Genomic DNA, 18750 nt, shown 5'->3' on the forward strand with positions numbered 1-18750 from the left:
AGCACTCAGGGATAGCTCCCGGAGGCCAATAGCATTAATTTGCGTCTCCACTATCCCAAATTCGACCCAGCAAGGTCAATTTTAGCACTACTCCCCTTGCCGGGGAGGAGTACAGAAGTCGATTTTAAGAGCCCTTTAGGTCGACGGAACAGGGTTGCTTGTGTAGATGCATTCATTATAAAATCGACCTAACCCTGTAGTGTAGATCAGGGCTAATTTCAAGTCTAAACTTCCTGATGGCCAGTTTATATCCATTTGTTCTTGTGTCCACATTGGTACTGAGCTTAAATAATTCCTCTCCTCCCCTGGTATTTATTCCTCTGATAGATTTATAGAGAGTAATCATATCTCCCCTCAGCCTTCTTTTGGTTAGGCTAAACAAGCCAAGCTCTTTGAATCTCCTTTCATAAGACAGGTTTTCCATTCCTCAGATCATCCTAGTAGCCCTTTTCTGTACCTGTTCCAGTTTGAATTAATCTTTCTTAAACATGGGAGACTCTGCACACAGTATTCCAGATGAGGTCTCACCAGTGCCTTGTATAATGGTACTAACTCCTACTTATCTCTACTGGAAATACCTCGCCTGATGCATCCCAAGACTGCATTAGCTTTTTTCATGGCCATATCACATTGATGGCTCATAGTCATCCTGTGATCAACCAAGGACTCTTAGGTCCTTCTCCTCTTCTGTTACTTCCAACTGATGCGTCCCCAGCTTATAACAAAAATTCTTGTTATTAATCCCTAAATGCATGACCTTTCACTTTTCACTATTAAATTTCATTCTGTTACTATTACTCCAGTTTACAAGGTTATCCAGATCTTCCTGTATGATATCCCAGTCCTTCTCTCTATTGGCAATACCTCCCCGCTTTGTGTCATTCACAAACTTTATTAGCACATTCCCCCTTTTTGTGCCAAGGTCAGTAATAAAAAGATTAAATAAGATTAGTCCCGAAACCGATCCCTGAGGAACTCTACTAGTAACCTCCCTCCAGCCCAGGGCCACTCAGAGGATTCAGGAGGCCTGGGGCAAAGCAATTTCGGGGGCCCCTTCCATAAAAAAAAAGTTGCAATACTATAGTAACATGTATTTGGAAATGTAAAAAATAACCAGTGAAATACATTCAAAATTGTTTTTTAATAATTTGAAAATACACAAAATACATTATTTAAAAACATTAAATGCTTTAATTGTATGTATACGTTTGCAATTACATAATGGGCTGTCACTGGGTGATGGTGATGGTTGGTGCCAATGGGCTGTCGCTGGAGGTGGCGCTGCTGTTGCCCAGGGCTGGGTGGGGAGCTGGGCTCTGGGTCAGGGAGTGCCCGGCTCACAGGGGCTGGGGTCAGGGCTGTGGGGGGATGGGGTCAGGGCGTGCTCGGCTCAGAGGGGCTGTGCTCAGAGTTGGGGGTCAGGGCTATGGGGGGATGGGGTCAGGGGGTGTTCGGCTCAGAGGGGCTGGGCTCGGAGCTAGGGGTCAGGGCTGTGGGAGGATGGGGTCGGGGGGTGCCTGGCTCAGAGGGGCTGGGCTCGGAGCTAGGGGTCAGGGCTGTGGGGGGATGGGGTCGGGGGGTGTTCGGCTCAGAGGGGCTGGGCTTGGAGCGGGGGGTCAGGGCTGTCGGGGGGGTGGGGTCAGGGGGGTTTCTGGCTCAGAGGGGCTTACCATGCTGCTTACTCCCACCTCCCCCCTCTCCCAGAGCCTCAGCACGCTGCGTCCAGGAGCAGCCCTGGACAGCGCTGCAGCGGCCTGGCTCCACGGGACCTGAGTTCCCGCCACTTGGCCCGGAGCTCAGAGGCCCGCCTCCTTACCACGCGGCTCTGAGCGGGAGGAGCTCAGGCCACGCGGCTGCAGTGCTGTCCAGGGCTGCTCCTGGATGCGGCGCACTGAGGCGCCAGGGGATGGGGGAAGGCGGAGGCGGGGGGAGCCTCTGACATTCTCGTGGGGGCCCCTGTGGGGCCCAGGACCTGGGGCAAATTGCCCCACTTGCCCCCCCTCCCCCCGGGTGGCCCTGCTCCAGCCTGACAGTTCACCTTTCAGTACGACCCGTTGTAGTCTCCCCTCTAACCAGTTCCTTATCCACCTTTCAATTTTCATATTGATCCCCATCTTTTCCAATTTAGCTAATAATTCCCCATGTGGAACCATATCAAATGCCTTACTGAAATCGAGGTAAATTAGATCCACTGTGTTTCCTTTGTCTAAAAAATCTGTTACCTTCTCAAAGAAGGAGATCAGGTTGGTTTGGCACGATCTACCTTTTATAAAACCATGTTGTATTTTATCCCAATTACCATTGACCTCAATGTCTTTAACTACTTTCAGATTTAAGATTTTGCTGGTGGCTGTATGTTACAACACATAGGGTAATGAGCAAATACTCTTTGGCTAACAGTTCAAATTAAAGGTCTATATGGTATATTGAGCTAGAAATCTGTCATGCCTTTTTTTCCCCTGTATATTGCCTCTTTAATTCTCTAGGGATGCTCTTCCCTGGAGAGACAAGCAGCCTTTTTGTATTCAGCTGCAGCCTGATACAGAGGAAGGGGGGGTATATTGAGCCTTATTTTCTTTTCATTTACTCCAGTGTAATTCAGCAATGACTATGTTTAAGTCAGGGAAGTTACATCTGTGTAAATAAGGAGCAATTCCACTGAAGCCAATGGCCCCAATTCTCATCTCATTTAGAACCCTTAATTGTTTTTATTCTTTATTTATGCAAGAGTAAATGAGATCAGAATCAAGAGCAGTGGGCTTACACCAAAGTAAAAGTAGTGTGAAAGGAGAATCAAGCCTACTTTGTGCTCTCTAGCAGAGACTTTATTTTTATTCTTTCATATTTAGTGTTCTCTTGCTATAAAATTATGTTTTTATACCATGCTCACCACCTTGGTATCTGAGCAACAAACATTCTGAATGAAAGCATCTGTTTGTCATTGTGTATGGAGAAAAATAATCTAATATCCGAAAGACTGATTTGTTCCAATAGTCACGAATGCCCGTAGTTGCTTTGTTCCGTGATTGCATTGATTTCACTTGTCCAGTGGCAGTGAATGAATGGGTTTGGGGTCCATTTTAAAAATATTTGGTGGCAGATTGAAACCTGGTTAGCAATTCTTTCTGGTGTCCATGTCATTAATGCAAGGGCGTTTGAAAATGAAGACTTTTGTGGTTCTGTTACAGGGATGGAATAGACTGTATTAGACCTTCCTTTTAAATTAACATTCTTCATCCTCTGTGGGAGGAAAAGGCTTCTACTAAGAGAGCTGCCCCTTTGTCTTCTCTTGCTGTCTTAATTGAGCTTTTGAACTGCATTAAAAGCTCACAACACATATAGTATCCAATACGATGTATATTTTAAAAATGAATCTACATTTGAATACCTTTTCTGATTTCCCAACAGCACCTGCAAAAAAAAAAAAACCTATTTGAAAAGAAAAAAGAATATATTTGCAAGTTTAATTTCCCTGGGGAGAAGCAGGCTTTTCAGAGCAACTTTGATATGTTTTTCCTTTCTTCTTTGTGTAACCTGTGGTTTAATTTTTATTCAGATTTTTGCGTTCATATTTGCATGATAAAAGAGATGCCACATCTTATAAAAAAGGGCCCCTCTTGAAAGTCTAAATTGTTCATAAAAAGCCCAAAGAGCAAAACAGGAATAAAATAAAATTTTAAAAACTCTCTCTTCTAAACAATTTACATAATCCTCTAGCATTCACCATCCTTTAGCTGATGGTGGCAACCTACTGATTTCCTTGGGAAAGGTGCACGGGGAATATTGCCTTGCTACTTTCATGGCAATGTTCTAATTTGATTCTATATTTTTTTTAATGGAATCATCTCAGTGATGGAATTTTTGACCTTCAAAGCTAAAGATATCCTCAATGAATTTTCTCCAAACCCAAGCAAGCGTTTAGACTGTGTAGCATCCTATTTGAAAACTTCTTTCACACTCTCCATCCTGCGGCTGAGATGATTGTGAAACTCTGAAGAAAAAAGCTCTGAAAGGAAATAGAAAGTCTCAAATAGTGGAGGACAACTCCTCATATCTACATTATTTTATTAAGGGGCTTATTTCCTTTCCAGTGGTTCTTTAATGAACAACATTATTATTTTTATTTATTATTGTAACATTTGTATTGAATATAATTACTAGCATGAAAGATAAATTTGAGGATGATAGTTTAATTTGTATCCTATCTATCGGTTTTGCTACTTATAGTATATAAGTCATTATGGTACCTGAGTGTCTCACAAATACTTGTAAATAGAAATGACAATTTCCCTTTTTTCCTTCCCAGCCTGGAGGACAAATAGCTTGATTAGTTCATAGGTATTTTATTTGCTTTTGGTTAGTAGTTTTGGGTGAGTAGGTTTGTGTGAGGAAATTACTCAGGGAAAGTTTGAAAGAGGTTAGTTCCTTGATCGTGTTTACCACCCATGAGACTGAATTTCACAGTCTTGGTCCAGCTCCTGTTAAAGTTCTGTCTCCTGTGTAGGTAAGTCTTGCCCTGTGAAAATTTTCATTATTCCAAATTAACACAGTTGTCATGAGAAGTAGCAATCTGGTAGCTAAAGGCAAATCCCATGGAGGGCTTTAAAGATCAGAACAGAGATATTGATTTGGGGAGTGGGAGACATGGCAGAGAGCAAAGCACTGGAGCAGTGGGTTCATGATCACCTGAGTTGTTCAGGACATAAACTGCTGTATTTTCTATCAAAAGGAGCTTTTGCAGTTCATGTGGCTTCAGTTCTAAATATGATGAGCTGTAATAATAAAAAATGGAAAGATCTTGGTAGTCAGCTCTGTCTCTGATAGCATGGGGTGCAATCTCTTCTCCAGTTTCAGAAGGAAGTGGTGTTTTTGTTTGTTTGTTTGTTTGTTTGTTTGTTTGACATCATGGCTATTTGGATATGCAAAAGCACTGAGGAATCCAAAAGGACCGCAGTGCAGCACACCAACTGTGGATTTATACCCACTGTAGTGGGGGATGTTATAGAGGAGGCAAGTTCTTCAAATTCCAATGGCTTGATAGAGGTGTTGAATAATGTGAGGGAGAGGATGAGCCTTGTGGGACTCTGCAGATAAGCAACAAGGAGTCCAGTGGCACCTTAAAGACTAACAAATTTATTTGGGCATAAGCTTTCATGGGTAAAAAATCCCACTTCTTCTCTCCATGCATCTGAAGAAGTGGGTTTTTAACTCACAAAAGCTTATGCCCAAATAAATTTGTTAGTCTTAAAGGTGCCACCGGACTCCTCGTTGTTTTTGTGGATACAGACTAAAAACAGCTACCCCTCTGATACTCTGCAGATGAGGGCTTTTGAGGTGGAGAAACAGTTGTCCATTATGGGTTTGATCTGAAAGAAAGGACCTGAACATGCCAATGTGTTTCCATTTGCCCCAGCAGCTTTTTCAAGATGGGACAGTCATATTTGGTGACCATCACTATCAGGTGTCACAGAGGAATTCCCTAAGGAAAGAATATGACTGTAGTTCCCTTGGCCACGAACTGGAGGACATCATCCAACAGAGCAGGGTTTGGCCTGAAACATGACTGAGAGGGATTAAGAATACGAGAATGTAACAGATGGTGATGTAGGCTACTTTTCCTAATGTCTTGATTAGCTTGTTTAGGAAAGGGAGAATGAACACTGTGTGGTAGTATATGACATCTCTAGCATCAACAACTGTTGTCAGTCTTTGTTAATGGTGTCCCAGGTTTTCTTTCCTCTTTATCACCATTCAAGAAGGCCAGGCATCGGAGTCACAAGTGGTGGTCCTGATTGCCATCAAATGCTACTACTTTTGTGAGTGGGCTGAGTGTTGTGCTTCTACTCATGTACTTTGCTTGTTTGTTCTTGATGGCCATCAGGCCATCCCAGCTGCTGTCTCTGTGTCACTGGGAGATTCCTCAATCCCTCCATTTGTGCCACTGAAACTGGTGCTAAAGGGGCTTAGCTTAGCCTCAGGATCTTGCCCTCTCTTTTCAATATGTTTCATATTTAAATAGCATGAAAATTGATCACTTTTGTAAGATTATAAAAATAGATTTTGCCATACAATAGACTGCACATCCATTATACAGAGAGCTTATTCTCTCACTTAAATCTCATACTTTGCAAATATATGTCATGTGTTTTTAAATTTAGATAAATACTTACCACCTACATTTTCTTCTCTGTGGCATGATTTACCTCTGGTAGAACTGGGTTTTTGCATTCGTTATTTTTCATAGAATATACTACTTTTTTTTCTGAATGATTTTTATCCTGTCTGCATGTTAGATTCCTATTTTCCTCTTTGTTTTTCAATTTGAGCAGTGAAGTATTCTGTTCCTTCTGGCTGGTGGCTTATTATAATTCTTCTAACTTGTCTTCATTAGGTATATATTTTAAAGTGTTTGGATATTCTACATATGTATATTGGTGTGTGTGTGTGTGTGTGTGTGTGTGTGTGTGTGTGTGTGTGTGTGTGTGTGTGTGTGTTTCAAATTCAGGGGCTGCCGAAGGAGACTACTAAATGATGGAAAGTTTGATCAGAGTGAGGAAAAAAGCTGATATGGGATAGAAACCCCAGCACATAACATTTTCCATCATGAATCTACCAATATCTTCTTTTTTGTTATTGTTAAATATTTGTTTGTTTGTTTTTAATCTTTATTTATTCAGGTACATTTAAACATAGAACCAAAACTGTCCACAGATTGGATAAAAGAAGCACCAGGAACAAATCTTCTGATTAGAAACAATTAGTGTGTTGTAATTAATTAGGACTAAAATGCATCCCTGATATGTACCTACTTCCAGGTTATTGTTCTGCTTATTGTTTTTCTCCTCCTTCAGTAGAGCTATAAATCCAATCAAAAATATTTCTTTTTTATTTTTGCCATTTTAAAACATGCACTGTTTCACTGCCAGGAACACTGAAAGCTATATCAACTGAAACTGTTTTGTTTTCCTGGTGTCTGTCTGCAGCTTAGAAGTACTCTCCATGGCACCTTAAACAACAATGGAGAACTTTAAAAGGATAAAATATTTGATTAGGTTCAGATGAGCTCTACAGCCTCGATACATAGATGATTTAGTTCAAACTAACTGTAGGAAAGGAGTTCTTAACCTTATCCATATCTGGATCCCCCACCAGGACCTTCCTTCCATCTAGCTGAAATCTAGCCACGGCCTCCTTCCCATTAAATAGGAAATACTTTTTCCCATAATGCATAATTAGACTGTGTAACTCATTGCTGCCAGATGTTTCTGAAACCTATAATTAGCCAGATTCAAAGAGAGATTGGACATCTATATGAATAACAGGAATAGCCAGAGTTAGAGTAGTGACTGCTAACAAGAAGTTTAGAAAGGAGATAAAAGCTTATTATTCAGGTATAACTATTAGGGATTAGGATGAGATCCTCATGGGGGCAGATTATCCCATATCTGCCTGCTGTGGGGTTTCTTGCATCTTCCTTTGAAGCATCTGGTGTAGGTCACTGTCAGAGACAGGATACTGGACTAGATGGACCTCATGTCTGATCCAGTTTGGCAATTCCTATGTTGCTATGTTTGACATATGGGAACAGCAGGTTGGTCTCAGCCTCTGATATCCATTAGGATTGTGACTTGCAGGTTGAAAACCCATGGTCCAGGGCCTAAATAATACAGCTGGTCATGAGGGAAGTCAGTGCATCACGGGAACAACTGGTGGTGGTGCTTCAGAGGCAGTCTGGCTAGGGAGCCCCACCCATAGAGGAGAACGGGGACATAAGGCAACCAAGCTACAATACCCATCACTTTTTGGGGTGGTTGGGTGTTCAACAAAAAACCAGAAATGTCCACAAAAAACAGACATTTTTTGCACACACGCACAAATCGTTCAGTTGAAAGCCCAATTTTCTGCTTAGAAACAGAACATTTTCAACCATCCTTATTAAATATGTTGGAGCTTTAGAGACTCAGTACACTGCAGGGAGCAAAAGGAAATGAATGTTAATTGATGATATTAAGAAACTGCCAGCATCATGTAACCATCCCCTCTGATGTTAGGCATAGGCACTTGCTGAGGGCCAAGTTTTCCCTCATTTTGTTCACTTAACAGGTGACTGATTGGGTTAATTTGACTAAATGATGCTCTGTGGCACAGATTTCTTTAGTATCAGTCATATAAGCCTTCATGATATGAAAGCCATGTTTGAGCATGGTCCATCAGACAGAATGAAGAACAGTGCCCTTTGAATGTCACTATACATTATTTACTCAGTGGTTAGTACTTTCTGATCAAGATTTAACAATACATTTTATCATGTAGCAAGTAGAATTCTGTCTGGTTGAATAAGCTGTTGAAGTGAAGTTTTTTATGCTTAGGTCAATTTGAGCAAGAGTCTTTTGAACTTTCATAGAGTGATAAAAGTGAGCGCAAAAAGTCCTCCTTATCCGCATGCAACGTGATCTGGGAGATGTCTGTTTCATAAGTGAGGGCCTAACACAGAAGCTAGCATGGAGGTTTTTTAAAAGATCAAAAGTAGCAGTTGTATGGCAGCCTCAACATGTGTAATTGGTTCACAGATTTATAGCTTGATCCAGCAAGATACTGAGCATTCTGGCCAAAGACTTAAGCATGTGCTTAGCTTTAAGCACATGAGTAGTCCTGCTAAATGGAATCCAGCAGGCTTGTGTCCTTAATCTATTGTAAACAAAATGGGGGTGAGCACCAAGGTGGATATATATGTATAAAAAGAATGTGAGATCTGTGGATGTTCAAGTCTTCCTCAGGCTCCTGGTGGAGAGTTACATGTTTCATATTAAGGCTGCAGAAGGTTCCATTAATTCAGTATCATTCTGAAGATTCTGTTTTCATGGAAATTCAAGGTCTGAATATGTTTTTACATATTGGCTTGTAGGAACTACATCTTGGTGCTGAAGTACCACAGTGCTGGGAAATCATAGAACACATACACAACTGGAAGTGGTTTGGTCCATTCAGAATTACTCATCCAAATACTATGGCAGCCATCCTGGCAATTTTGTCTTGTAGAGACAAGTCAGGGAGGGATAGACCAAACAACTATTTATTATAGGCAAAGATGGTAGTACTTATAATTAAGGATACCATATCCTTCCTGTTGTAAGACCTGGTTTTCAACAGCTTCAAACTTTGACAAAGTTTAACTGTTTGGGTTGCATTTTCCATGCCAGGAGTCTGCCTCAGGTTGAATTTATCTTTCTGTCTTTCTTTTTGTCTTTGTTTCTTTCTTTTGTAGAAAGTTTCAGCTAAAATGGTTCAGATGTTTCCGAGAATGAGGTTAGGAAAAATACATTGTTTTGTCCAAAAAATACATTGTTAAAAAAAACCACCTTACAACCAGTTAGTTGAGAAGTTCTAGCATCTCCATGCTTTGGAACAAGTGCTTGAAATTTGCCAGAGGGGTGGCCTTTGTGTCTTTTGCTGTCTCTGTGAAAATTTGTCCAAAATTTGTCCAAGTTATAAGCCTTTGAAAAATTGTAATGTGTACATGCTCAGCAGACACTTGTTAGAGTTTGGTAGCTAATTTTGCCAAAGATTTGGTCTGTATTGGACATGCTCCGTCCCAGGGCTGCATGGACTGAGCAGGATTTTATCTACTGTTGCTCCTCTCTTGTGGTACCGGGCAAAAAAACTGAGAGAGGGAGACTGTCTCTCCCTGTGCTTTCAATGCCTCCCTTGCTGGTGCTCAGGCAGCATGGAGGAGGAGGCTGTCTGAGGGGTGAGGAGCTGGGGCTAAGGGATGGAGTGTTGAGGAGTGGAAAGAGTACATTGGAGCAAAGAGCCATGAGGGAAGACTGGAACTGAGGTGGAGTCCATGGGTAATACTGGGAATGGTTGGGCAAGGACACTAGGAGGAAGCCAGAGGAGGAAACTGGGATGGGATCCAGTGCTGGGTGTGTGTAAAAATAGATTGGACAAGGAACCTGGGAAAAGATAGAATGAGATTGGCTGGGCAAGGAAACCTCAGGGGAGTGGAAGAGACTGGGACTGGCTGGGAAAGGAGTCTGGTGGCAAGACTGGGACTGGGAGCTGCCATGAGAGGAAGACTGGGATGTACAGTACAGAATCCCAGAGGGGGAGACTGGAACCTGCTAGGCAAGGAGATGAGGAGTGGGATGAAGAGCTAAGGGTGTGAGGGAAGATTGAGCTGAGAGCTCAAGGGAAAGAGACATTATTGGCACAGGGACAGGCTAGAGGGGATGTGGGCAGAAGGGATCAGGCTTAAGGGAAGCAAGTGCCAAAGGGTCTGTGCCCACTGGAGAACGCTCGCCTCCAAACCCTGCAATGGAACCCAAGATAAACTTTCTCTTCCTGCAATTCCCTTCCTCATTCATGGAGCTTGCAACCTTAATCTTCTTTTAACATAGTTTTTTATGTATAATAATATGTTACACCCAGCATAGAGCACCAAGCTGTGGCACCATAGGTCGGTAGCTACAAGGAGGCAACAGCTGTCAAATCTTTCCGTTGAGATTTTCTGTGGGACATTTTAACCCACAAGAGATTGTTGCTTTAGGCCTGCTCTACTGAGTTTGACCAAGCACTTGACTGTAACTGATTGGAATTATTGTAAATTATTGGAATTTGGCCAGAATAACACTTCTACTTTTATTCAAAGGTCTATGAGATCACAAATGGTCAGAGTCTCTGCATTAGGGCTTGTCTACACAGGGAAGTTGTTCTGGAATAAGATAGAATGTGAATTCAAAACACAATAGCTTACTCCACAATAAGTATTCTGGTCAATTTCCTTGTGTAAACAAATCCTTCCTATCACTTCGTCATTGCTGCTCAAATTCGTTTTCTGGGAGAAATTTTCTATGGAATGTTAAGCTATTGTGTCTCGTCTCTGCATTTTTCAGCACCAAAATTGTTCAGACCATAAAAGTTATCTCGGATAAATGAGCTAAAACTTGGCCTTATTGAATTTTTCATAGTCTGCTTCTGTTATGAACTTTTCCTTCTTTAACAACATTTCAAAGAGTCAGAGCAATTCATCAGTTTTTCTAATAATTCCCATCGCATCTCTTTCTCTTCCAAAGAAACCTTTAAATAAACATGAGTTCATATTTCATTCAGGTTTACAAATCACCTATTTCCACCTTGGTTTGAAGTATAAGTTCCTGCTTTTCTTTTTTTTAGCAATGTTTAACTTAAGGGTGTAGGAAATGAGCAGACCCATAAGAATCTCTTGGGCTCAATCCCTCAATGAACCTCGCTTCTGCTTCTGCTGAGGATAGGGGAGTGAGGGAAAAGTGGCTCTAACCATCTTTACACTCTCTTGATCTAAATCTAGAGCCAGTTGGTGGCCATTTTCCCCTGGTATGGCTTTCAGCAATCTAACTTATGTCAGCTCCAATGGTTCCTAAGGGGATCAGGTAAAACACTGCACTCTGCTCTGTTTCCAGCACACCCCACCCTGCCTCTCTCAACCCCAACATGCCATTTCTGCAGCACAAAGGTGTTGGACTAGAGACCACATCAAGGACCACATTTGCCCCTTTATATTGATCTTGTTTGCTATCACTCCTGTTTTACCCTATCAATCTTATTTTAATTTTAGTTTGCATGACAGAAAAACATAATTTGCCCAGAGACTTCTGCTTTACTATCTCTGCTTAAGAGAAAAATAAAGCTAAAAATAATAAGAATAAAGAATTGTTTGAGGAGAAGCAGAGAGAAAAAAAATGTAAGAAAGTCTGGAGATTTTACATTATGTTCTCACTGTCTCCTTCCATTTGCCTAGTTAGAACAACTGTCATTTTGTATCCATCCATCTGGTACAGTAGCATGGAGCGAGCTGTACTGTGATGGATGGAACTCTCTTGAATCCTACTGAGTATTTAGATATTGCACCAATGCATTACATTTACAAACAGCTGCACTACAGGATGTCACGGTTGTTCTCCCCTCCTCTCCTCTGACATTTTTAAGCTTAGTGAGTATAGTAAAAAAGTCTGTACAAACCTATAAAGTATGTGATGGTCTATTATTTGCTGTTGTAGAGTCTAAATGGCAACATACCCAAGATTTCTCAAAGGTCCTGTTCTCAGAGATTTCCACTACAAATGTACAGTGCCCTTCTAACTTAGACACAGATCAAAGCTGTGTCCTAGACAGCAACACATATTTAAAGGATAGAATCTTGAGATCTAACCTCAAGATTATCCATACTTTAATAGAGTGGAAACATAATGTGTCATAAAAGTACAAACAAATAATATATTTTTTATTTTACAGGTTCTATTAATTCTTTCCCCTAAATCATTTCACCTTGACAATTCAAATTAAAATACTAGTGTTTTACCTTTACAGAACTTCTTTCTCTCATATCTTTTCTTGTTTCTGTATTCCGTGCAGACTTCACTTGCATATTCTCTATAGTCGTTGAATGAAACATTTGTATCTTCATTTGAAATGCCTTGAGATTTTTCTTTCATAATTAGAGGAGCAGTGGGATTTTCTGTGGATGAATTTTTAGGAACCAGTTTCCTTGGAGAGGTTCACATCGGTTGCCTACTTGCTTCTGGGAGGCCTCTGAACTTTTATGACTGAAAAAGTGAATTAGCAGGTACATTTTAACTAATTAGTGAACAATAGAAAATAGTAACAATACCTTGCATTTCCTTAACACCTTCCTTCTGATAATCTTTGCAGACAGGAACACATTTAGCTTCACAAATCCCCAGTGAGGGTGGCAAGTATTATTATCTCTATTTTATTGATGGGGAAAATGTACACAGAGAGATTAAGATCAACATCTTAAACTTGGGTGTCCAAAGTGAGACACCTTAAATCAATATTTAGGTGCCTAAATAAGTAGTCTGATTTTCAGAGGTGCTGAGAACCCACTGTTTGCACTGATTTCAGTGAGCTTTATGTTGTTGATCAATTGTATAGTCAGCTGCTTGACCACACATTGGTTTGCTATGAAATACATTCGAGAGACCAATTAACCAATATCAGTCAGGTTTACTACTAAAAGCCAAGAATAATATAGTGCAGGAAAAAGATTCAGTACAATACCAGTCTCTGGGAAGCTGTCTCATGCAGCATTGTTACCTACACCTTACACAGAAGGTGTGTTCCCAAAGATACACCCTAAAGCTATTTTTATAGTCAATGTGTTTACAATGTATTGAAACTACATTTACCCAAGCTTTCTACCTTGATTTTCTGATACATGGTGTACCCCTTCTCTCTTTGTTCTGAACACATACATTCTAGGTACCAAAGGATGTGAAGGCACCTCTTAGGTTTGTACCAATGTACAACAATCATATATCTTGTCCTTTTCCTTTGGGACATCCCAGTACTGGTCTTTGAGACTAACTCCCTGCTTGTTGCTATGGTAAAACACCCATATATCCTTCGCCTGGCAGTTTTCCTATCTACTTATGTCAAAGCTTACTACAGCTAATGCAAGGAGTTATGGGATACTTGACATGGGTGAACAGAATTGTGGGGAGAGTATAATACATTCAGTTAGCATAACTTCCCAACATTTATAATAATATTACGCCTAACATATATGTATTGGCTAACACTATGCCTACTTTCATACCCCCAGTTTTGGTGTAAGTTACTTGTGCAAGGTCACACAGTAGTTTGTATCAAAACTGTGAATGGAACAGATTCCCAGATGTCTTAACCACAAGACTAATGTATATTTGATGTGCACCATATTTTTTTTTCAAATTTCTTTGAAATCACTGGAGTGCAATGGAACCATGTGGCCCCTACAGATATACTATATAAAATGCTCAAGAAAACAATGTGGTGACCTCATATTATTCTAACTTTGGTTTCCACAGAATGTTACATCCTCTCAGCCTCTGTGTGGTGTCAGTTTGTAGCAACAAGCTAAAGACTGAACAATAATAAAGGCTTTATTTAGAACCCATCGAAATGAATGGAAGGAGTCCCATTGACTTTAGTGGGCTTTGAATTAGACCCTAATTAGGCTAGGGAAACTCTCTATCTTGACCTGTCTTTCTTCTGTGGGGTCCATTGCAGTGAAGAGGAGAGGGCCAGATGAAGGAGATGATGTCACTTCCTGGCATGCATTTTGAATGCTGTATGCTGTAAGACTGGCCTACGTGGATTTCGCTGAGGGCTATTGGTGGCAGAAATAATTGAGACTAAGAGTTCTCCAGCACTACCAGCACTCTCTTCTGCTCATTCATTGATGCTATCACACTCCATTGAAGTATACCTGTATCAACTGCCCCACAAGATTGTCTTAAACTACACTGCCTGGACAATGGAAACACCATTTCAGAAAGGATGAGCAGAAAACTCAAGAAACACCAAAAGCAAGTTAAATCTTCAGGGATTCTTTCTTTAAGCTTTTCCAGAGAAGAAAACTCTTATTTGTAGCTGAGAAGATTTATGTTAAACTCTTGTCTTCTTGTTTGGATTATAACTACCACGTGAATCAATCACCATAATCATTGAAAACATTGCCAACTACCTTGCACCTAATCAGCATCTACTTTACTCATCAAAGACGGATAGGATTTTGCTAAATGGAATCTGGCTGGAAACCGGTTTCCCAGGGTAAAGATGATTTCATGAAGCCCTACCTCTCCTCTGAATAAATCTTGAAGGATGGGTATAGTTAGGCTTGGCAGAGTCTGATTTTTTAAATAATTTTGAAAGATAATATCAATGTTTATTTTTAAGCATTTTTAAATATTTTTTATCTATTTACATTTTCACAAAAGCAAAATTATGTATTTCAATATTTGTTCCAATTTTTATCAATTAAAATTTTCACATTTATGAGAAACTATGGGCAGATCAAACAATAATTATTTAATCACAGTAAACACTGAAATTCAAAAAGCTAAGGCTTTATAATTGTTGAAACACAGATTGTTAACATCACATGTCAAAATATACAAAGTAAATATCCTTAAATCAAACTCTCACAAGTTCTCAAATGGCATTTTTCTTTCTTTCCCTATTTGTAAGTTTTGATTATTATTGATGGAAATATTTTTTGTCAGTTTGTGTATATACATTGACATTTATTGACATTTACCGATAAAAATCAATCCTTCCAAGCCTAGGTATATGTCATTCCAGATGTGAAGCACAGTTTTTAGTGGCCTAAGTTTCAGAGTTGTCTAAGTTTCAGCTATAAAATGTGCCCATATAAGTTCATACCTGTTCACACAAGTATGTTTTGCATACACAAGTAACTATTTGCTCACACAAGTATCAATGTATGTGTGCAAATATGCAATTTGCATGTGGAAAATACCTATATGCAAGTGTAACGCTGACAGACCCTGGTTGTCGGGCGCAGGGCCGGCTCTGGCTTTTTTGCCGCCCCAGGCAAAAAAGCCTCTGGCCGCCCCCTCCCCCCCCCCCAGCGCGGCAGGGGAGGGCGGCCGGAGCCCCGGAGGGAGGGCGGCGAGTCCCGGTCGGGGCTCCGCTCTCCCCGGCGGCCAGAGCGCCGGGGGGAGCGCGGTGAGTCCCGGTCGGGGCTCCGCTGTCCCCGGCGGCCAGAGCGCCGGGGGGAGGGCGGCGAGCCCGCCACGGCTCCGCTGTCCCCGGCGGCCAGAGCACCGGGGGGAGGGCGGCGAGCCCACCACGGCTCCGCTGTCCCCGGCGGCCAGAGCGCCGGGGGGAGGGCGGCGAGCCCGCCGCGGCTCCGCTGTCCCCGGCGGCCAGAGCACCGGGGGGAGGGCGGCGAGCCCACCACGGCTCCGCTGTCCCCGGCGGCCAGAGCGCTGGGGGGAGGGCGGCGAGCCCGCCGCAGCTCCACTGGTCGGGTGGGATTGAATTGGGGACCTATGGAGCTTAGTTCATGAGCCTCTACCACATGAGCTAAAAGCCAACTGCCTCTTAGCTAAGGCTGCAGAGCAGATTCACTTATTTTCTCTCTCTCTCTCTCTAAGTGGTCTCCGGCCACTAGATGGGACAGAACACCACACCCACGAGGTGTGTGGGTTACACGAGTGCATATGAATATTTTATTTTAAAATGTGCCTATTTAAAAACACAACCATAAATGCTTAAGCTATTAATCACCTCCCTATGAAATAATGTATTATGTATATCCCTCAAAATCAAGAATGATACAAATTAAGCAGTGATAATAGTTTGTCTGAAGTTGTACTTGCAGAGTACTTGTTGGTACTCTGAAACTTAGTTTTAAAAGGGGATCTTATTTCCCTTGAAATCAACCCATCCTTGTACCCAAGTGTTGACTAATATTCATTGTCTAAACTGCCCTATATACACTCTCTCTATATATATGGGTATGTATTAAGCACCAGTAACATTAAGTATAAATATTGTAACAGCTAAACTGGCCTATCATGTTCACTTATGCTAAGTATCTCATAACACCTTGCCTTTGCTGCAGTAAGCATTTGTCAGAAGCAGATAGGAAACTTGTCAAAATCAAGATACATTTGTTTTATATCTTAGTACAAGCTCGGGAAGTACCTTCACGGATCGGTACCTGGAATGCTAGTGTCCAAAACAAAGATAAGGAAGGAACAGAATAGCAAGTAAGGAAACTGGAAAAGACTGATGGGCTGTACTTTAGTGACCTATAAAGAAATATGTAACTTGTAAAATCATATAAATAATACCAGCTGAAATGTGTAACTTGGGGAGCACACCTTCTGCATAAGGTGAATGTAACATCACTGCACAGGACTGGTCTTCAAAGACATATCGTATAGAACCTTTGTCCTATACCATATTAATAAGCCTAACTGACATTGATTATTTGGTCTCTTGAGTATATTTCATAACGAAATAACGAACCAAAGTGTGGTTGAGCAATTGACTATACAATTTATCAACACAGTGTGGGAAGCAAAAGTTGGGACTCTGAAACAATTGCAAGTGTGGCAACAGCAAATTACACCATGGTGCTGCTAATTCCATGCAGAACACAGCTCCAGCTGTAGCCTTCTGTTCTTTTTACAATTCTCGCATTTAGTCAGAACTGAGCCCTAAGAATAGAGCCACATTATTTTCCAATATGATTTCCAGCAGAATTATTATTATTATTATTATTTTAATGGAGTTTATTTGGAGGCACAATGTTCCCAGAAGAAACTGAGAAAAAATTTCAAGCTACCAGGAGAGATCTGTTTTCTTTCATTCAGTTTTGATTTCTGTGGAATTTAAAGCAGCAATCTGTTGCTAACCAATCAATCTCCCCTATTCTTTCAGCTTTTATTCATCTGATTTAAACTCTTTGCTCCTTTGTCCATGACTGATGTGCCCTTCTGGTGTTTCTGTTCCATATGGAAGTAATACGGGATTCCTGTTCATGGAATTATGAAAAGTAAAAACTACTGAAATTTCACAGCTAACAGAGATTTCAAAAAGTCAGAGCCTCATTTGCAAAGGAGATTCAACCTCTCCATTTGGGCCCACAGATATTCATGCACCATTATTTACACACACACAAGCTCATTTTTGCAGGCAGATATAGTAGTTACATTTCTTCCTTCCAAATTTTAACATGCAAATGCAATTGCCAACTGCTTTTTCTTTACAGATTGTGCACCCAAAACAGCAGGAGCATGGAATCATGGAAATCATAGATGGAGGGGTGGAATTTATTAGCAGAGCTACTTTGATTCCCTTCCCATTGCAGTATTGTTCTCTATATTTACTAGTGCTTTGTACAACTTTGTATTAACTATTATAAGAGGTAGAGTTTCCAACACGTCTCTTAAGAATCTGTTCTGAAGTCTTATATGTCTCGCTAACGAGATTTTTTACTAGATACTCAACCTGATTTTCCTTTATTTCATTCCATTACTTCTATTTATACTCCTCTGACTCACCCAAAATACTTTTCCTATATCCTCAGTGTTTAAGATCTTCAGCTATTTATAAATGATTACCATAAACCTCTTGTTTAGTATTTAACCAAGCTGTACACAGTGGTTCAGGCAGGTGAATGGAGGAGGAGGGACACAGCTTGGCAAGACTGGGTTTTTGCTTCAAAGTTTATATAAAATAATAAATCTTATTCTGTCTCTCTCTTCTTTGTTCCTCCTTCTCTTTTTTCATTCCACACCCCCATCTTTACTCCCATTATATCCTGGCTTATCTTTTCCTCATTGTTTTCCAGGGTTTTTCTTACTGCAGTATTTTTTTCCCATGCTTAAAAATCCAGTATATTTTTCTCTAAGAACATTCTTCTTTTGTCTCCTTTCTCTTCAAGGAGCAATTCTTTTTTCTCATCTTGCCTCTCTCAACTTCTTAGATATTTCCCTATTGATTCTTCCCTTGAAGATTTTCTCTGTCCTATTTGGCACTATGTTTAGCTCTGTATTTCTTTTCTTTCCTCTTTGTCAAATGTCTCCCTTTGATGTTAAGTCTTTGCCCACCTCTTTCCCATTCCTGTTTGTTTCCCTGGGCTTAGTCTCATATGCCTTCCTTCATATTTTTTCCATGCGTTCTCCTTCTCATTATTTCCCTCCCGACTCACACTTTCATTCCCTTTAATCTCTTTCCATCAATGCCTTCAGGGATGTTTGCACCAAAACTCTTCTCTCCCCTTGCACAAGGTTTTGCACAGCTGGAGAGATGCCAGAATATGTTCTCCATTCCTGCTCACACATGCAGAGCCTGGGGGAAAGATCCTACCATTAGGCTTCCATCAGAGTACAGTAAGACCATGGTGGCAATGGGGCGGGGGCGGGGGGAGAATGGTGCTTGCATTCCTGCTTGGTG

General features: G+C 41.0%; 1 protein-coding gene across 6 annotated transcripts in view; it reads left to right on the top strand.

Moving 5' to 3' along the window:
- NKAIN3 (sodium/potassium transporting ATPase interacting 3) overlaps positions 1-18750 on the top strand; it is a 512275-nt gene that overhangs the window by 317721 nt on the left and 175804 nt on the right. The gene's annotated exons all lie outside the window — the stretch shown is intronic.

The sequence above is a fragment of the Chrysemys picta genome, chromosome 2 (assembly GCF_011386835.1).
Source record: "Chrysemys picta bellii isolate R12L10 chromosome 2, ASM1138683v2, whole genome shotgun sequence".
NCBI classification, from domain to species: Eukaryota; Metazoa; Chordata; order Testudines; family Emydidae; genus Chrysemys; species Chrysemys picta.